Genomic DNA, 19,451 nt, shown 5'->3' on the forward strand with positions numbered 1-19,451 from the left:
AGGGACAAAGCGAAAAGAAATCACAACTGGTACCCTCTCAAAAGATAACATTCTTGGGTGCAAGCTTAAATACAACTGCCCAGATGGTTTACCTCACGCCAGACAAGCAAAGGCAACTGACTACTTACTTCACACTGATGGCAACAAAAACCCAGTTATCTGCAAGACAAATTCTGCAGGCTCTGGGCTTCATGGCATCCTGCATCCTACTGATTCCATATGCAAGACTGCATATGAGGAAACTTCACTAGTACGTGAAAAGTTTATGGAGTCAACATTCTCGCAGTCTGGAAGCATTGATTCCTCTTATTCCCTTCCCTGCCTACAACAGGAGTTTCTATGGTGGGCAAAGGCATGTCACCAAAGCATGGGATGGGCCTTCACTCTCCCCACTGCCAGCCAAACCTTAACAGATGCCTCAGATTATGCCTGGGGGCCCCACATGGCAGGAAGGTGTATTCAGGGAATATGGACCCCAAAACAAATGCATCTACATATCAACCAGAAAGATGCTAGCTGTTCAAAATGCCCGAACAGCCTTCAAGGACTTATTTCATCCAGGACAACAACTGATAAAGACAGACAACACCACAGTCATGTGATGTTCATCGTGCATTACAGCTGCAGTAATTACATATGGGTTTTCAGCCGGCAGGCGGTCCCTCGGTCGGCCGAATTCCAAAGTCTTGGTCCGGCGTCGGTTGTTGTCGCGTACTATTCTGACGTCAGGAAGGCTAGAGTATAAAAGACACAGCCGACGCCATCTTCTTCAGTCTTTTTTGCCGCGCGGTGCCCGAAGCAGAAGCAGTTCGCAAGTGCCGGTCGGCCAGCTCCTGAATTACGAAAAAATTTTGGAACTGAAGTCTTCATTAAAGCTAAGTAACCCCGTTGGGGAATCTTTTCTTACCTCAGACCGATGTCAGAAAAAGTTAATAATTGTATTTCTTGTGGGAAGCAAATACAGCAAGGATTTCCATTCCCTTTGCATACCTTGTTTGGGCCCAGACCACGGCGTCTCGGGCTGCGCTTTGTGCTACCTTCAATAAGCACTATCAAGCGTCGGCGGAGTTAAGCCCAACACTATTTTGGCAAAGCGTTTAATTATAAAATGTCTGATACTCCGACTACCGCTATGTCCAAAAGCATAAAGAAAAGGACCGTCAGTCGAGAACTGCGGTCTCCACCGACACCACCGAAACAAGCTCCACGTGGGCGGTTCTCAGTGAGACGCCTTTGCAGTCCCTGACTACCGGCGACACTACCTCGCGGGGTCTTCTGTACCTGAGACAGCTGGTTCTTGGTCCTTTCCCAAACTACAAAGCCCCTGCTCATGTCGAACCCACCAATGTGGATAGATCTACATCCACCCATGGTGTATTTAGGCCTTCATCTTCATTCTCCATCAAGGCCTTCACAAAAGCCAAATCAGCCAAGCAACTTTCTAGGCCTGTCTCACAAGGCCCAAGACCTAGGCCCACGCCTAAAAAGCACATGCTTAAAATGGCTGAAGACCTGATCACTCTTATCAGAGGCTCACAGGCCCCTCCGGACAAGAGACCCAGAGTAGAGGAGGATTCTCCTCCTTCTGACCAAGAATCCATTTTATCAGAACATTCTGATGCTGAAGAACAATCTTATTCACCCTTTGAGGATTCGGATGCAGAGCAGTCTATTCCTTCTGTATCCCCCCCTGAGGATTTTTCCTTTGGAGAAACTTTACACTCCTTGAGAGAGCACTTCCATTGGGAAGGCCAAGACTTTCAGACTCCAAGAAAAGGCTTAGGAATTCCTCTGGTTACCTCAGCATAGACCTCTGGCTATTCCTCCTGTTTTGGAGGTTTTGGATGATGTATACTCGGAGGCCTGTCTAAATCCTGATTCTCTGCCTCCTGCACCAGTTAAGCCGGATAGGTATTACAGAGTTCCTAATTCTAATCAGTTCCTCTATAAAGGCCATAATGCAGACCCTGAAACAATTTCTCAAGTCCCTAAAGGAATTAAGGCTTCCACTGCCAAGAATCCACTACCTGCGGAAAGGGAATCTAGATCTCTAGAAAGGTGGGGTAAGAAGGTTTACACCTCGGCCACCCTTGCCATGAGGGCCTTAAACTGCCAGTTTCATATGATTAAATATCAGCAATTTCTGTTATCACAATTAAAAACCAAAATGTCACAGCCTGAACAACCAGATTTAAAAGAGTTGCAGGATATGATGCATAGTGCTGAACAAGTGGGCAAGCACACCTTACAATGTGGTTATGATGCACTAGAGGCCTCCAGCAGATCGGCCGCCACTGGAGCAGTCATTCGCAGACATGCATGGCTAAGGGAACAAAATCTTCCAGACCAGGTGAAAGCAAAAATTCTGGATGCACCGTTACATAAAGATGTTCTTTTCGGTTGCAATGCTGAGGACATTTTACGTAAAATGGAAGAAAAGGCAAAATCTATGCAAACTGTCAAAGCTTTCTTACAGGTTCAGCCACCAAGGTTCAGCAGGAATTGGCCGTCAAAAAACTGGTCCTTTCCAACCACTGATAAAGCCCAAAGAGGCAGATACAGACGCGGAAGGGGCAGAGGACAACCCCAAGGGTCCTACAGAGGCAGACAATGGCAATCACCAACACCAAGAAGTGGTGACGACAGTGCACAGCAGTACAGAAAGCAGACTCAATGACTCCCTCATTTCCATGCCAAGCAGAATTCAACTGGCAGCACCTTTGGGAGGAAAACTGGCACTATTTGCAAACAATTGGCATATTGTCACAACAGACAAATGGATTCTGGACATAATAAACAGAGGCTACAAATTTCATTTTCACACTCTTCCAAAAATGAGAGGCATGCCAAACCTACCACAAAATCAAAGGGTAGAGGCACAACTACAAATCAAAGCTCCTAAACATGAGGGCTATACAAAGGTACCTACGCACCAACAAGCACAAGGTTTTATTCAAGGTTTTTCTGGTGCCAAGAAAAGGAAGCGACTGGAGACCCATTCTGGACCTATCCATTCTCAACACATTTCTTCTAGTACCAAGATTCAAGATGCTCACATTACAGCAACTCCTTCCCATGCTGGGCAAGGGTTTTGGCTGGTAACATTGGACCTCAAGGAGGCATACCTGCATGTCCCAATCAGACAAAGTTGCAGAAGATACCTCAGATTTCTTGCAGGTTCAAATCACTATCAATTCTCTGCATTGCCCTTTGGCTTATCTACTGCCCAGAGTATTCACCAAGTGCCTGGCATCAGTGATTGCATACTGCAGACTTCAAGGGATACAAATTTACCCTTATCTGGGCGACTGCCTGATCCAAGCGGACAGCAAACCGCATACTTCTCAAACATCTGGCATATGTGACACGCTTACTGCTTTCTCTGGGATACACCATCAACAAGGAGAAATCAAAGCTAACACCCTCTCAAAAATTACCTTCCTGGGTGCCAACTTGGACACAAACACCCAGATGGCTTACCTAACAACAGAAAAACAAGGGCAACTATCTCATTACTTCAAAATGCTTGCAAAAGTACCAGGCTTACTGCAAGGAAAATCCTGCAGGCTCTGGGATTCATGGCATCTTGCATTCTTCTAATCCCATGTGCAAAGCTGCACATGAGGAAACTTCAATGGTACCTAAAAATCTATGGTCTCAACACAGTCACAGCTTAGAAGTGGAGATTCCAATAATTCCCTGTCTACAAAAGGAATTCATATGGTGGGCCCAAGCATGCCAAGTAAACAAAGGCCTCCCATTCTGCAAGCCTCAAGCTACACAAGTCATTACCACAGGCGCCTCAGATTACGCCTGGGGGGCGCACATGAAGGACAGGTGCATTCAGGGCAGATGGCACAAAACAGAAAAGCACCTTCACATCAATCAAAAGAAATGCTGGCAGTAATAAATGCAATTTCAGCGTTCAGAGAATTCCTGCATCCAGGACAGCTGCTCATAAGAACAGACAACACCACAGTAATGTGGTACATAAACAAACAAGGAGGGACTCATTCATACCCCTTGTGCAGATTAACCATGACTCTTTGGAATCTAGCTCTGGAAAGACAAATAGAACTACAGGCTCAGTACCTACCAGGAATGGAAAACACACTGGCAGACACTCTGAGCAGGCATATGACAGATCCTCACGAATGGAAGCTGCATCCACACGTATTCATGCAGATTGTTCAAGCGTGGGGAAGGCCAGACATAGACCTATTTGCCTCCCACAAAATCATCAATTAAAAAGTTTTGCTCAAGGACCTCACACCCAAAGGCTTGGAAAGTGGGCCCTTTCATTCACATGGACAACTTGGTCAGTTTATGCATTCCCACCACTACCTCTGCTGCCCAAGGTGCTTTTGAAAGCAAGAACAGACAAGCCAAGGATGATACTGATTGCTCCAGATTGGCCGAGACAACATTGGTATCCACTATTGAGGAGCCTAACACACACTCCTCCGTGGCCCTGCCTCTAACACCTCTACTGCTGGCAGAACAATTTCAAAACTCTTCACAGTCAGCTGAAAACTCTCAGTCTAGCTGCATGGAAAATTCCTTAACTTCACATCAGGCACTACTCTCCAAAGAAGTGCAGGATGTCATTTTGGAGGCTAGAAGACCATCTACAAGAAAAGCTTACTCCGCAAAATGGAAGCGGTTTTGCTGTTGGAATGAAGAGCGAGGCCAGGATCCTAGAAAATTAAACCTGCCTCAGATTTTACAGTACCTAACTGAACTTTTGAGCAAGGGACTTTCCTTTCCTCAATCAAGATACATGCCTCAGCAATATCTGCAGAATTCAATATGGATCCTCCTTTATTCTCACACCCACTACTGCGACAGTTCCTCAGAGGAGCTAAGAACATAAGGCCTCCAAGGAAACAACCAGTACCAGCTTGGGACCTTAACTATGTACTGGAAAAATTGACATTGCCTCCCTTTGAACCAGCTGCTTCAGCAGAATTACAATATTTGTCCTGGAAGACAGCTTTTCTCCTGGCCATCACTTCAGCTCAGGGTATCTGAGTTACAGGCCCTCATGGCGGTGCAGCCATTCCTCATATTCCATCAGGACAGGGTTTCCCTGCGTACTAACCCCTCCTTTATGCCTAAAGTAGTATCTAGGGTAGCCCTAAACCAGGCCATCCACCTTCCTACCTTCTACCCTAATCCTCAAAACAAAGGGGAGAGGCTGCTTCATTCTTTAGATATCCATAGGCAGCTACGTTACTACTTGGACAGAATCAAGTCATTCAGAAAATCAGATCAACTCCTAGTTTCCTATGCTGTGGGGGGTCAAGGGAAACCTGTAACTAAACAGACCATTTCCAAGTGGATTGGTCACTGCATACGCTTTTGTTATTCCTATCATGGAAAGCTCGTACCTACTGGTATCAGATCTCACTCCACTAGGGCCACAGCCACCTCTACAGCCTTCCTCAGAGGAGTGCCTACTAAAGATATCTTGGAGGCAGCCACTTGGAGTTCTGTACATACCTTCACAAAGCATTACCATCTACCTTTATACTCCAGAACTAGAGCAGGCTTTGCCACTGCAGTTTTGCAGGGCATTCTAGCTCAACCCAGTTCCGTATAGTACCTACCACCCTATACATAGCTTTGGGATTCTACCCATATGTAATTACTGCAGCTGTAATGCACGATGAACATAGTACAGTTTTGTACCTACCATAAATGTAGATGTTCGAGGGCTATTACAGCTGCAGTACACTCCCACCCTCCTTCCCCTCTTGATAAGACCTTGGGGTTTGAATACCTATTCATACCTGCTGACTGGGTTATCCTACTATGTTTTATTTGCTTACTTTTGTGTATTACACTAATTTATGTATTGCCTTCCTTTTGGGGGCACCTGACATCTGGGGCAAGAAAGACTGAAGAAGATGGCGTCGGCTGTGTCTTTTATACTCTAGCCTTCCTGGCGTCAGAAGAGTACGCGACAACAACCGACGCCGGACCAAGACTTTGGAATTCGGCCGACCGAGGGACCGCCTGCCGGCTGAAAACCCATATGTAATTACTGCAGCTGTAATAGCCCTCGAACATCTACATTTATGGTAGGTACAAAACTGTACTTTATATAAACAAGCAAGGGGGCACACACTCATACCCCTTTGCAGATTAGCCATGGCACTGTGGGACACAGCTTTGACCTACCAAATACATCTTCAAGCTCAGTTTCTGCCAGGAAAACAAAATACACTGGCAGATGATTTAAGCAGAAACCTTATGGATCCTCCCGAGTGGAAACTAAATCCACAAGTCTTCAGCATGATAACAGAGAAATGGGGGAGCCCCAGACATAGATCTGTTTGCCTCTCCTCAAAATTTTCAATTGAAAAGATTTTGCACAAGGACATATCACAGACAAGCATGGAAAGTGGACGCCCTATCCTTCAGTTGGAAAAACCTATTGGTTTACGTCTTTCCTGCTCTGCCTCTTCTCCCCAAGGTCCTCCTAAAAGTCAGACGAGAGAAACCAAAGATGATACTAATTGCCCTGGACTGGCCCCGCCAGTACTGGTACCCAATCCTAAGGAACTTGTCTCAATACCCAGCTTGGACCTTACCTCGAAAACCTCAACTACTGTCCCAGCAAAACAATCAGATCCTGCACAATCAACTACAGACACTGAACCTGGCAGCATGGCTGATCATATAGTTATACAAACAACACCTCTCAGTAAAGCTGTGATAGATGTCATTTTGGAAGCCAGAAGGCCCAGTACTAGGAAATCGTATGCTGACAAATGGAAGAGATTCTGTGCTTGGAGTCAAGCACAAGGAACTGATACAGCAGAACCAAATATTCCTCAGATATTACAATACTTAACTGAGATGCTTGACAAAGGCCTATCTTTCTCATCAATTAAAATCCATGCCTCTGCCATTTCAGCTCATTACAATAGAGCCACCAATCTTTTCTCATCCTTTACTAAAGTAGTTTCTTAGAGGAGCCAAAAATTTAAGGCCTCCTAGAAGATCACCATTACCTGCATGGGACCTCAATTATGTGTTGGAAAAGCTCACCCTGCCTCCATTTGAACCAGCTGCTACCGCTGATACAAAGTTCTTATCATGGAAAACAGCTCTGCTACTAGCAATTACTTCAGCAAGATGAGTTTCAGAGCTACAGGCCCTCATGGCTGTAGAGCCTTTTATCATTTTTTTACCCAGACAGGGTGTCTCTGAGGACAAATCCTACTTTTATGCCTAAGGTGGTTTCCAGTGTTCCAATTCATCTGACAGCCTTTTATCCAAATCCGCAGAACAAGGGGGAGATGATTCTGCATTCCTTGGACGTACACAGACAGCTAAGATTATACTTGAGCAGGACTAAAGCTCTAAGAAAAACTGAGCCAATTACAGGTGGTATATGTTGCAGGATCAGAAGGAAAGGCTATTTCAAAGCAGACAATTTCACAGTGGATAAGCCACTGCATACATTTTTGCTACCTACACCATGGTAAACCTGTGCCCAAGGGCATTAGGTCTCATTCCACAAGAGCTGCTGCTACTTCAGCAGCCTTTCTCAGAGGAGTACCGACCAAAGACATTCTAGAGGCTGCTACTTGTAGTTCTGTTCCCACCTTCACAAAACATTATCATTTGCTGCTCTACTCTAAGTCCAGGGCAGGCTTTGCCACTGCAGATGTTCATCGTGCATACAGCTGCAGTAATGACAGATGGGTTTTCAGCCGTCAGGCGGTCCCTCGGTCGGCCGAATTCCAAAGTCTTGGTCCGGCGTCGGTTGTCGTCACTTACTGTTCTGACGTCAGGAAGGCTGGAGTATATAAGACACAGCCGACGCCATGTTCTTCAGTCTTTTTTGCCGCGCAGTGCCCGAAGCAGAAGCAGTTCGCAAGTGCCGGTCGGTCAGCTCCTGAATTACGAAAATATTTGGAACCGAAGTCTTCTTTAAAGCTAAGTACCCCGTTGGGGAAACTTTTCTTGCCTCAGACCGATGTCAGAAAAAGTTAATAATTGTATTTCTTGTGGGAAGCAAATACCGCATAAGGATTTCCATTCCCTTTGCATACCTTGTTTGGGCCCAGACCACGACGTCTCGGGCTGTCGCTTTTGCGCTACCTTAAAAACGCACTATCAAGCGTCGGTGAGTTCGCCCAACATTATTTTGGAAAAGCGTTTGACTATAAAATGTCGTGGACACTCCGACTACCGCTTTACCCAAAAACGCCGGAAAAGGACCGACACGCGAAGACCGCGGTCTCCGCTGACACCACACGAAACAAGCTCCACGCCTCCGGTTCTCAGTGACGCCTTTGCAGTCCCTGAGCACCGGCGACACGCCTCTGGCGGTGTCCTCTGTACCTGAGACCGCAGGCCCTTGACCCTTTCCCAGACTACTACGAAGCCCGGCTTCTTTTGAAACTGTTAATGTGGACAGGTCCACCTCCACCCATGGTGTTTTTAGGCCTTCATCTACTTTCTCCATTAAGGCTTTTACTAAAGCCAAAGCAGTCAGGCATCACACTAGGCCTGTTGCACAAGGCCCATCTTCTGGACCCTTGCCTAAGAAACACATGCTTAAGATGGCGGAGGACCTTATTACACTTATCAGAGGTTCCCAGCCCCCTCCTGATAAGAGACCCAGAGTAGAGGAAGAATCCCCATCTTCTGACCAGGGATCCATTATTTCGGAGCACTCTGATGCAGAGGAACACTCTTACTCTCCGTTTGAGGATTCGGATGCTGAGCAATCCATCCCTTCTGTGTCCCCCCCCTGAGGATTTTTCTTTTGGGGAAACCTTGCACACCTTGAGAGAGCACTTCCATTGGGAAGGCCAAGACTTTTCAGACTCCAAGAAAAGACTTAGGGAGTTTCTCTGGTTACCTCAACACAGACCTCTGGCTATACCCCCTGTTTTGGAGGTACTGGATGATGTCTATTCGGAGGCCTGTCTTAACCCTGATTCCCTGCCTCCAGCACCAGTAAAACCTGATAGATATTACAGAGTGCCCACTTCTCACCAATTTCTCTATAAAGGCCATAATGCTGACCCTGAAACCATTTCACAAGGCCCTAAGGGATTAAAAGCCGCCACTGCTAAGAACCCACTCCCTGCAGAAAGGGAATCCAGATCTCTAGAAAGGTGGGGTAAGAAGGGTATATACCTCGGCCACCCTAGCCATGAGGGCCTTAAACTGTCAGTTTCATATGATAAAATATCAACAGTACTTGCTATCACAATTAAAGAGCAAAATGTCAAACCTGGAACAACCAGATTTAAAAGAGTTACAGGATATGATGCATAGTGCGGAGCAGGTGGGAAAACACACCTTACAATGTGGTTATGATTCCCTAGAGGCCTCCAGTAGAGGGGCTGCTACAGGGTCAGTCATCCGCAGACATGCCTGGCTTAGAGAGCAAACCTTACCAGATCATGTGAAAGCTAAACTACTTGATGCTCCTTTGCAAAAGGATGTTCTTTTTGGTACTAATGCTGAAGATATACTACGAAAAATGGAGGAAAAAGCCAAGTCTATGCAAACTGTCAAAGCCTTTCTACAGGTCCAGCCACCACGGTTTAGCAGGAACTGGCCTTCAAAGAACTGGTCCTTTCCAGCCAGTGACAAGCCCCAAAGAGGTAGATACAGACGCACAAGGGGCAGAGGACAATCACAAGGATCATACAGAGGCAGACAATGGCAATCTCCAGCACCAAGAGGTGGTGAAGACAGTACACAATACAGGAAGCAAACTCAATGACTCCCTCATTTCAATGCCAAGCCAGTTTCAGTTGGCAGCACCTTTGGGAGGGAAACTAGCATTATTTGCAAGCAATTGGCATATTGTCACAACAGACAAATGGATCCTGGACATTATAAACAGAGGCTACAAATTTCAATTCCACACTCTACCAAAAAAGAGAGGCATGCCAAACCTGCCACAAAATCAAAGGGCAGAGGCACAACTGCAAATTTCAAAGCTCCTAAACATGAGAGCTATACAAACGGTACCTACGCACCAACAAGGTCAAGGATTTTATTCAAGACTCTTTCTGGTACCAAGAAAAGGATCCGACTGGAGACCCATTCTGGACTTATCCATACTAAACACATACCTACTGCACCAAAATTCAAGATGCTCACATTACAGCAACTTCTTCCCATGCTGGGCAAGGGGTTTTGGCTGGTAACATTGGACCTCAAGGAGGCATACCTGCATGTCCCAATCAGACAAAGTTGCAGAAGATACCTCAGATTTCTTGCAGGTTCAATTCACTATCAATTCTCTGCATTGCCCTTTGGCTTATCTACTGCGCCCAGAGTATTCACAAAGTGCCTGGCATCAGTGATCGCTTACTGCAGACTGCAAGGGATACAAATTTACCCTTATCTGGACGACTGCCTGATCCAAGCGGACGGCAAACACAGACTACTAGAACATCTGGCATATGTGACACGGTTACTGCTTTCTCTGGGTTACACCATCAACAAGGAGAAATCAAAGCTAACACCAGCTCAGAAAATAACCTTCCTGGGTGCCAGCTTGGACACAAACACCCAGATGGCATATCTTACCAGAAAAACAAGGGCAACTACCTCAGTACTTCAAAACACTAGCAAAAAGTACCAGGCTTACTGCAAGGAAAATCCTGCAGGCTCTGGGATTCATGGCATCTTGCATCCTTCTAATCCCATGTGCAAAGCTGCACATGAGGAAACTTCAATGGTACCTAAAAAATCTATGGTCTCAACACAGTCACAGTTTGGAAGCAATTATACCAATAATTCCATGTCTACAAAAGGAATTTCTATGGTGGGCACAAGCATGCCAAGCAAGTACAGGCCTCCCATTCTGCAAGCCTCAAGCAAAACAAGTCATAACCACAGACGCCTCCGATTACGCCTGGGGTCGCACATGAAGGACAGGTGCATTCAGGGAAGATGGTCCCAAAAGGAAAAGCACCTTCATATCAATCAAAAAGAAATGCTAGCAGTAATAAATGCAATTACAGCTTTCAAAGACTTCCTGCATCCAGGACAGCTACTGATAAAAATAGACAACACCACGGTAATGTGGTACATAAACAAACAAGGAGGAACACATTCATACCCCTTGTGCAGACTAGCCATGACTCTTTGGAACTTGGCTCTGGAAAGACAAATCGAGCTTCAAGCACAATACCTGCCAGGACTGGAAAACACATTGGCAGACACTCTGAGCAGGAATATGATAGACCCACACGAATGGAAATTACATCCTCAGGTGTTTGCAGAGATAATCCAAGCGTGGGGGAGGCCAGACATAGATCTTTTTGCCTCCCACAGGAACCATCAATTGACAAAGTTTTGTTCAAGGACCTTCCATCCAAAGGCCTGGAAAGTGGACGCCTTTTCATTCAGTTGGACAGCATGGACAGTTTATGCATTCCCACCTCTGCCTCTATTGCCCAAGGTACTGCTGAAAGCAAGAGCAGACAAACCAAGGATGATACTGATTGCACCGGATTGGCCAAGACAACACTGGTACCCACTCCTGAGGAGTCTACTCCATTCTCCGCCCTGGCCCTTGCCTCTAATACCACTTCTGCTGACTCAGAACAGCTACAAGACCCTGCACAGTCAGCTGAAGACACTCAACCTCGCTTCATGGAAAATTCCTTAACACCTCAACAGACCCTTCTCTCCAAGGAGGTGCAGGATGTCATTTTGGAGGCCAGAAGACCATCAACTAGAAAAGCTTACTCCGCAAAATGGAAGCGGTTTTGCTGTTGGAATGAGAAAAGGGGCCAGGATCCTAGGAAGTTGAACTTGCCTCGAGTTTTACAGTACCTAGCTGAGCTACTGAACAGTGGACTTTCATTTTCTTCCATTAAAATACATGCCTCAGCCATCTCTGCAGAATACAACACAGACCCCCCTTTGTTCTCTCAACCTCTCTTACGGCAGTTCCTCAGAGGGGCTAAGAATATTAGACCGCCAAGGAAACAACCAATACCAGCCTGGGACCTTAACTACATTCTGGAAAAATTAACACTGCCTCCCTTTGAACCTGCTGCCTCAACAGATCTGCAATATTTGTCCTGGAAAACAGCTTTTCTTCTGGCCATCACTTCAGCTCGTAGGGTTTCTGAATTACAGGCCCTCATGGCGGTGCAGCCCTTCCTCATCTTCCATCAGGATAGGGTTTCCCTTCGTACTAACCCGTCCTTTATGCCTAAAGTAATATCCAGGGTAGCCTTAAACCAAGCCATACACTTACCTACCTTCTATCCTAACCCTCAAAACAAAGGGGAAAGGCTGCTTCACTCTTTAGACATTCATAGGCAGCTACGTTACTATTTGGACAGAACTAAGTCCTTCAGGACATCAGACCAGCTTTTTGTGTCCTATGCCCTGAGGGCTCCAGGGAAACCAGTTACCAAACAGACCATTTCCAAGTGGATTGGCCACTGCATACGTTTTTGTTACTCCTATCATGGGAAACCTGTCCCCTCTGGTATCAGATCTCACTCCACCAGGGCAACAGCCACCTCTACTGCCTTCCTCAGAGGTGTGCCTACTAAGGATATCTTGGAGGCAGCCACTTGGAGTTCTGTACATACCTTCACAAAACACTACCATCTGCCTTTATACTCCAGAACAAGAGCAGGCTTTGCCACTGCTGTTTTGCAGGGCATTCTGGCTCAACCCAGTTCCTCATAATACCATCCACCCTATGCATAGCTTTGGGACTCTACCCATCTGTCATTACTGCAGCTGTATGCACGATGAACATAGTACAGTTTTGTACCTACCATAAATGTAGATGTTCGAGTGCAGATACAGCTGCAGTACAGGTTTCCCTCCCTCCTTCCCCTCTTGGTAAGGCCATGTGGCCTAAAAACCTCTTCATACCTCCTGACTGGGTTATCCTGCTATGTTTTATTTGCTTGTTTTTATGGATTACTTTTATTTATGTATTGCCTTCCTTTTGGGGGCACCTGACATCTGGGGCAAGAAAGACTGAAGAACATGGCGTCGGCTGTGTCTTATATACTCCAGCCTTCCTGACGTCAGAAGAGTAAGCGACGACAACCGACGCCGGACCAAGACTTTGGAATTCGGCCGACCGAGGGACCGCCTGACGGCTGAAAACCCATCTGTCATTACTGCAGCTGTATCTGCACTCGAACATCTACATTTATGGTAGGTACAAAACTGTACTTTATGCATTGCCTTATAGCCACACCTAATGCTGTTTAGCTCCAGCCTCCCAACTATAGCTTTGGGATTCTACCCAAATGTAATGAATGCAACAGTGAAACACGAAGAACATAGTACAGTTGTGTACACTTACCATAAATGTAGATGTTCGAGTGTATTCACTGTTGCAGTCCAGGTTACCCTTCCTCCATCCCCCTGTCATTCTGGAGTTTCTTTCCTTCTCTATCTTCTACAACCAATGTGGTGTATTTGCTTGTAGATGAAGGTAAGGTTTATATTGCTACATGTATATATTTATATATATATTTTTGCTACCTTTTTGGGGGCACCTGACATCAGGAGCAAGAAAATCTAAAGAAATTGGCGTCAGCTGCATGTTTTATACCCCTGACGTCATGGAAGAGAAGACCACAACTGACGCAGAACCCAAGACTTTGGAATTCAGGCCAATTGAGGGCAACCTGCCAGCAGATTACCCAGATGTAATGACTGCAACAGTGAATACACTCTAACATCTACATTCATGGTAACTGTACTTTTTTGAGTTTCAGAACCGAAGTCTTCAACTAAAAGCTAAGTACCCCGTTGGGGAAACTTTTTCTTGCTCCTTACCAATGTCAATAAAAGTTAATAATTGCATTACTTTTGGGAAGCAAATACCTCATAAGGATTTTCATTTGTACTGTATTCCTTGCCTAGGCTCTGACCACAATGTGCCTTGCTGTCGGTTTTGTGCTAAATTTAATTATTAAATGTCGGTATATTTTTGCTTCTAAATATTTTGGCTCATGATTTAATTATCCAGAAATGTCGTAGGTTAGCAATCCGACTACCGGAATACCTAAAAAATGCGAAGAAAAAGACAGACTGTCGAGGTCCAAAACTGACTATGACGCTTCTAAGCCAGTCACCAGTTCGCCATTACTCAGTGAGGTGCTTTCGCAGCCCCTGATACCCGCTACTTCTGATTCGCAGGCCTCTACTGAGACCCATTCGGAGTCCGGTATGCTGCGAGATGCTTCAGTCATGGAACCCTCGGATGTCTCTATCTTGGATGGGTCTGGAGCTGCTGTGCAGGCACCAGCTTCTGAGGGTGTTTTCAGGCCTACAGATTGTTATATTAGACCAACGCCATCTTCAAAACTAAGGCCAAAATCTAAATCCGTCTAAAAAACAACGCCTGGACCACATGTGCAGGCCGCTATGCCTAAAAAACAAATGATCAAAATGGCTGAAGATTTAATTCCTCTGATCAGGGGTAGCCAACCCCCTCCTTCTAAGACGCCTAGGCAAGACATTGATTATGAAACTTCTGAACAGGATTCTATTTCTTCGGACTCTTCTAATGAACAGGATTTGTCTATACCTACTTTTGAGGACTCTAATGCACAAGATTCCATTCCTTCTGCTTCTCCCCCTGAGGATTTTTCTTTTGGTGAAATCTTACATACCTTAAGGGAACATTTCCACTGGGAAAGTCAGGATTTCTCTGAATCTAAGAAGAGACTTGGGGATTTTCTTCTTCTTCCTTAGCATAGGCCTTTGGCTATACCTCCTGTTCTAGACATTGTTGATGTTTTTTCAGAATCTGGTATGGCTCCCGATTCTCTGCCCCCCGGCTCCTTGTAAGCCAGGCAGATACTACAGGGTTCCCGACTCCCACAAATTCCTTTTCAAAAACCCTATTGCAGATCCTGAAACCGTTTCTCAGGGTCCCAAGGGCATTAAGGCCTCTACTGCTAAAAATCCTACCCCTTCTGATAGAGATTCCAAGGCGCTGGATAGATGGGGTAAGAAGGTTTACACTTCTGCAACCTTGGCAATCAGGGCTTTAAACTGTCAATTCCATATGCTTAAATATCAACAGCATATCATGGGATTGCTTAAACAGAAAATGATGTCAATTTCTGACTGTGTGGAAAAATAAAGATTTACAGGATTTATTGCATTCAGCTGAACAAGTTGGAAAGCATACTTTGAAATGTGGTTTTGATTCTTTGGAGGCCTCTTGTAGGACTGCTGTAACTGGGTCTGTGCTAAGAAGGCATGCTTGGCTCAAAGAGCAAACTCTGCCCGAACATGTTAAAGCAAAATTGTTGGATGCTTCTTTACAATAGGACCGTCTCTTTGGTAATCAGGCTGAAGAAGTTTTAAAAAAGATGGAAGATGAAGCTAAATCTATGCAAACTGTGGAAGATTTCTTAGAAGTGCAACCTCCAAGATTTAGTAGGCACTGGCGTACTAAGAACTGGTCCTTTCCAGTTCCTTCGAGAGCCACTCAAGTCAAACCCAGACATTCCAAAGGCTCCCGGTTTCAGTCTTAAGGGACTTTTAGAACAAAACAATGGGGTGCCTTCACCTCCAAATCTGGAAACAGCAAGGCACCTCCCTATGGTAAACAGTCTGAATGACTTCCCTCTACACTCACCAAGCACTTACCTTTTGGCACCCCTTTGGAGGGAAAACTGGCACTTCATACAAGAAACTGGAAACTTATAACCCAGGACAAATGGGTTTTAAATATAGTATCCTAGGAATACAGATTTAATTTCCACAAATTGCCAGTCCCAAACAGATGGCCAGACCTGCCCTCAAATCAGTGGGCAGAGGCCCAGAAACAAGTTCTGTCCCTCATGAAAATGGGGGCTATTGAACCATTACCAGAAGATGAAAAGGGACAAGGTTACTATTCAAGACTTTTCCTGGTACCCAGAAAAGACAGATCATGGTGTCCAATTCTGGACTTGCCTACTCTAAACACATTTCTGGACATTCCAAAATTCAAGATGCTGACTCTTCAACAGTTGCTTCCTGTGCTTGTCAAAGATGCCTGTTTGGTAACTCTAGACTTAAGAGGCTTACCTGCATATCCCAATCAGGAAATCTTGCAGAAGATACCTCTGCTTCAAAGCAGGCTACTTGTATTACCAGTTCTCTGCACTGCCCTTCATAGGTTAGTACTAAGCTAACTGCCCTTGCGAGTCATTTTAAGCCTAGCCATTTATCCCTTGTGAGACTCAAACCCTGCACCTTGTGTTTGTAAGGCAAACACCTTAACCATTAGGCCACCCTCCCATCCCTTTGCTTATCTATTGCGCCCAGGGTCTTTACAAAGTGCCTGGCTACAGTAATTGCATTTTGCAGGGAAAGAAATATTCAGATATATCCATACCTGGACGATTGTCTAATTCAGGCAGAAAAGGGCATTCTTCTGAAGCATCTGGCGTTTGTAAAAAGAGTTCTAACTTGTCTAGGGTGCACCTGAAACGAAAAGAAGTCACAATTGGTACCCTCTCAAAAAAATTACATTCCTGGGTGCAAGCTTGAATACAACTGCCCAGATGGCTTACCTTACGCCAGAAAAGCAAATTCATTTGATAACGTACTTCAAACAGGTGGCCACAAAAACCCTGCTATCTGCAAGACAAATTCTGCAAGCCTTGGGGTTCATGGCCTCCTGCATTCTTCTAATTCCATATGCAAGACTGCTTATGAGGAAACTTCAGTGGTACTTAAAAAGTTTATGGAGTCAACATTGTCACAGCCTGGAAACCATGATTCCTCTTATACCTTGCCTGCAACTAGAGTTCCTATGGTGGGCAGAGGCCTGCCACCAAAACAAGGGACTTCCATTCACTCCACCCCCTGCCGCCCAAACCCTAACTACAGACGCATCAGACTATGCTTGGGGGGCTCATCTGGCAGGGAAGTGCATTCAGGCAAATGGAGCCCAAATCAAATGCACCTTCATATCAATCAGAAAGAGATGCTAGCTGTACAGAATGCACTGACAACCTTCAAGGACTACCTTCATCCAGGACAGTTAATGATAGACAGACAACACCACAGTTATGTGGTACATAAACAAGCAGGGGGTACACACTCCTACCCCCCTTTGCAGACTAGCCATGGCATTGTGGAACACTGTCTTGACCTGTCAAGTACAACTACAAGCTCAGTTCCTGCCAGGAAAGCTGAATACTCTGGCAGACGAACTAAGCAGAAATCTCATGGACCCACATGAATGGAAACTGGAACCACGGATTTTCAACATGTTGACACGCAAATGGGGGAGTGCAAACATAGATCTTTTTGCTTCACCCCTGAACTATCAATTGGACAAATTCTGCACAAGAACTCATCACAAAAAAGCCTGGAAAGTGGATGCTCTATCATTCAGCTGGAAAAACCCATCAGTCTGTGCTTTTCCCCCTCTGCCTCTGCTCTCCAAAGTTGTACTGTAAAACAGGACAAACCAAAAATTATTCTGATTGCTCCAGACTGGCCTTGCCAACACTGGTACCCACTCCTCCGCAATGAGTCACACCTTCCACCGTGGCACCTGCCCCAGACACCTTACTTACTGTCTCAGCAGAACAACCAAATTCTGCGCACTCAGCTCCAAACTTTGAATCTTGCAGCCTGGCTAATCATCACCCTTGGCATCCTCAGCAAACCTGTGATGGATGTCATTTTGGAGGCGAAAGGCCTAGTACTAGGAAATCTTATGCTGACAAATGGAAAAGATTCTGTGCCTGGAACCAATCACAAGGAATAAGCACAGCAGTGCCCAATATTCCTGAGATTTTACAGTACTTAACTGAGATGCTTCACAAGGGCCTGTCCTTTTATTCCATAAAAATCCATGCCTCTGCCATTTCAGCACAGTACAACACAGAACCTCCCCTCTTCTCTCATCCTCTGTTATAGCAGTATCTCAGAGGGGCCAAAAACTTAAGACCACCCAGGAGAGCTCCAGCCCTTGCCTGGGACCTCAATTTTGTATTGGAAAAACTCAATCTCCCTCCTTTTGAGCCAGCTGCTACTGCAGACTTAAAATTCCTCTCCTGGAAAACAGCTCTCCTTTTAGCAGTCACTTCAGCTAGAGGGTTCTCTGAATTGCAGGCTCTTATGGCAGTGGAGCCTTTCATTATTTTTCATGCGGACAGGGTGTCTTTCAGGACCAATCCATCCTTCATGTCTAAGGTGGTATCCAGTGTGGATCTTAATCAGACAATTCATTTGCCAACTTTCTTTCCCAATCCACAGAACAAGGGGTTGCGGATTCTGCATTCATTGGATGTACACAGACAACTTAGATTTTACCTAAACAGTACAAAATCTGAACTACTGGTGGCATTTGCAGCAGGGGCAGAGGGAAAGACTATTTCAAAGCAGGCCATTTCCAAATGGATAAGCCATTGTATTTGTTTCTGTTATATGCACCATGGTAAAACAGTCCCCCAGGGGATCAGATCTCATTCCACCAGGGCTGCATCTACTTCTGCAGCCTTTCTCAGAGGTGTTCCTACCAGAGACATTCTAGAAACTGCTACCTGGAGCTCCGATCATACATTCACCAAACATTACCATTTACCTTTCTTCTCTAAATCCAGAGCTGGCTTTGCCACTGCTGTCCTGCGGGGCCTTATAGCTGGTCCTAATGCTGTATAAATCCATCCTCCCCAACCATAGCTTTGGGAATCTACCCAAATATAATGACTGCAACAGTGAAACATGAAGAACATAGTACAGTCGTGTACACTTACCATAAATGTAGATGTTAGACTGTATTCGCTGTTGCAGTCTTGGTTATCTTCCCTCCAGCCCCCTGTTTTTTTCTCTTCCTATACCTCTACTTTCTTTTACTATGCTTAAAAGCCTTTTTGGTGTATTTGCTTTTGTTTGGAGGTATATTTTTTGTGTTTTAAATTATATATATATATATATATATATCTATTGCTCCCCATTGGGGGGCACCTGACATCTGAGGCAAGAAAAACATGTAATGGTGTTGGCTGCATGTTTTATACCCCTGACGACCTGACGTCATGGAAGAAGGGACAGCAACCGTCGCAGGACCCAAGACTTGGTTAATCAGGCCGACTGAGGGCAACCTGCCAGCAGATTACCCGAATGTAATGACTGCAACAGTGAATACACTCAAACATCTGCATTTCTGGTAAGTGTACACAACTGTACTTTTTTGCATCCCTTACCCACTTTAGATGTCTTTTTTTACCTTAGTAATCCATTCTGTTCCATTTGCCTTTTATACAGGACTTTGTATATCTCTTCTGAGCGATGCCAATTCTGGATTTGAGTTACAGCCAGGGTCATTGTCAGTAATTTTAGTAGCTCGTCATGGTATTTCTCTTGATCCATTGGGCTTTCACTTGTGATCCATACTTTGGGCAAACAGCAATCATTTTATAACTTGCATCTCTGTACATTCATTATTTTTCACCATG

The sequence above is a fragment of the Protopterus annectens genome, chromosome 9.part0 (assembly GCF_019279795.1).
Source record: "Protopterus annectens isolate FY-2018-M chromosome 9.part0, PAN1.0, whole genome shotgun sequence".
NCBI classification, from domain to species: Eukaryota; Metazoa; Chordata; order Ceratodontiformes; family Protopteridae; genus Protopterus; species Protopterus annectens.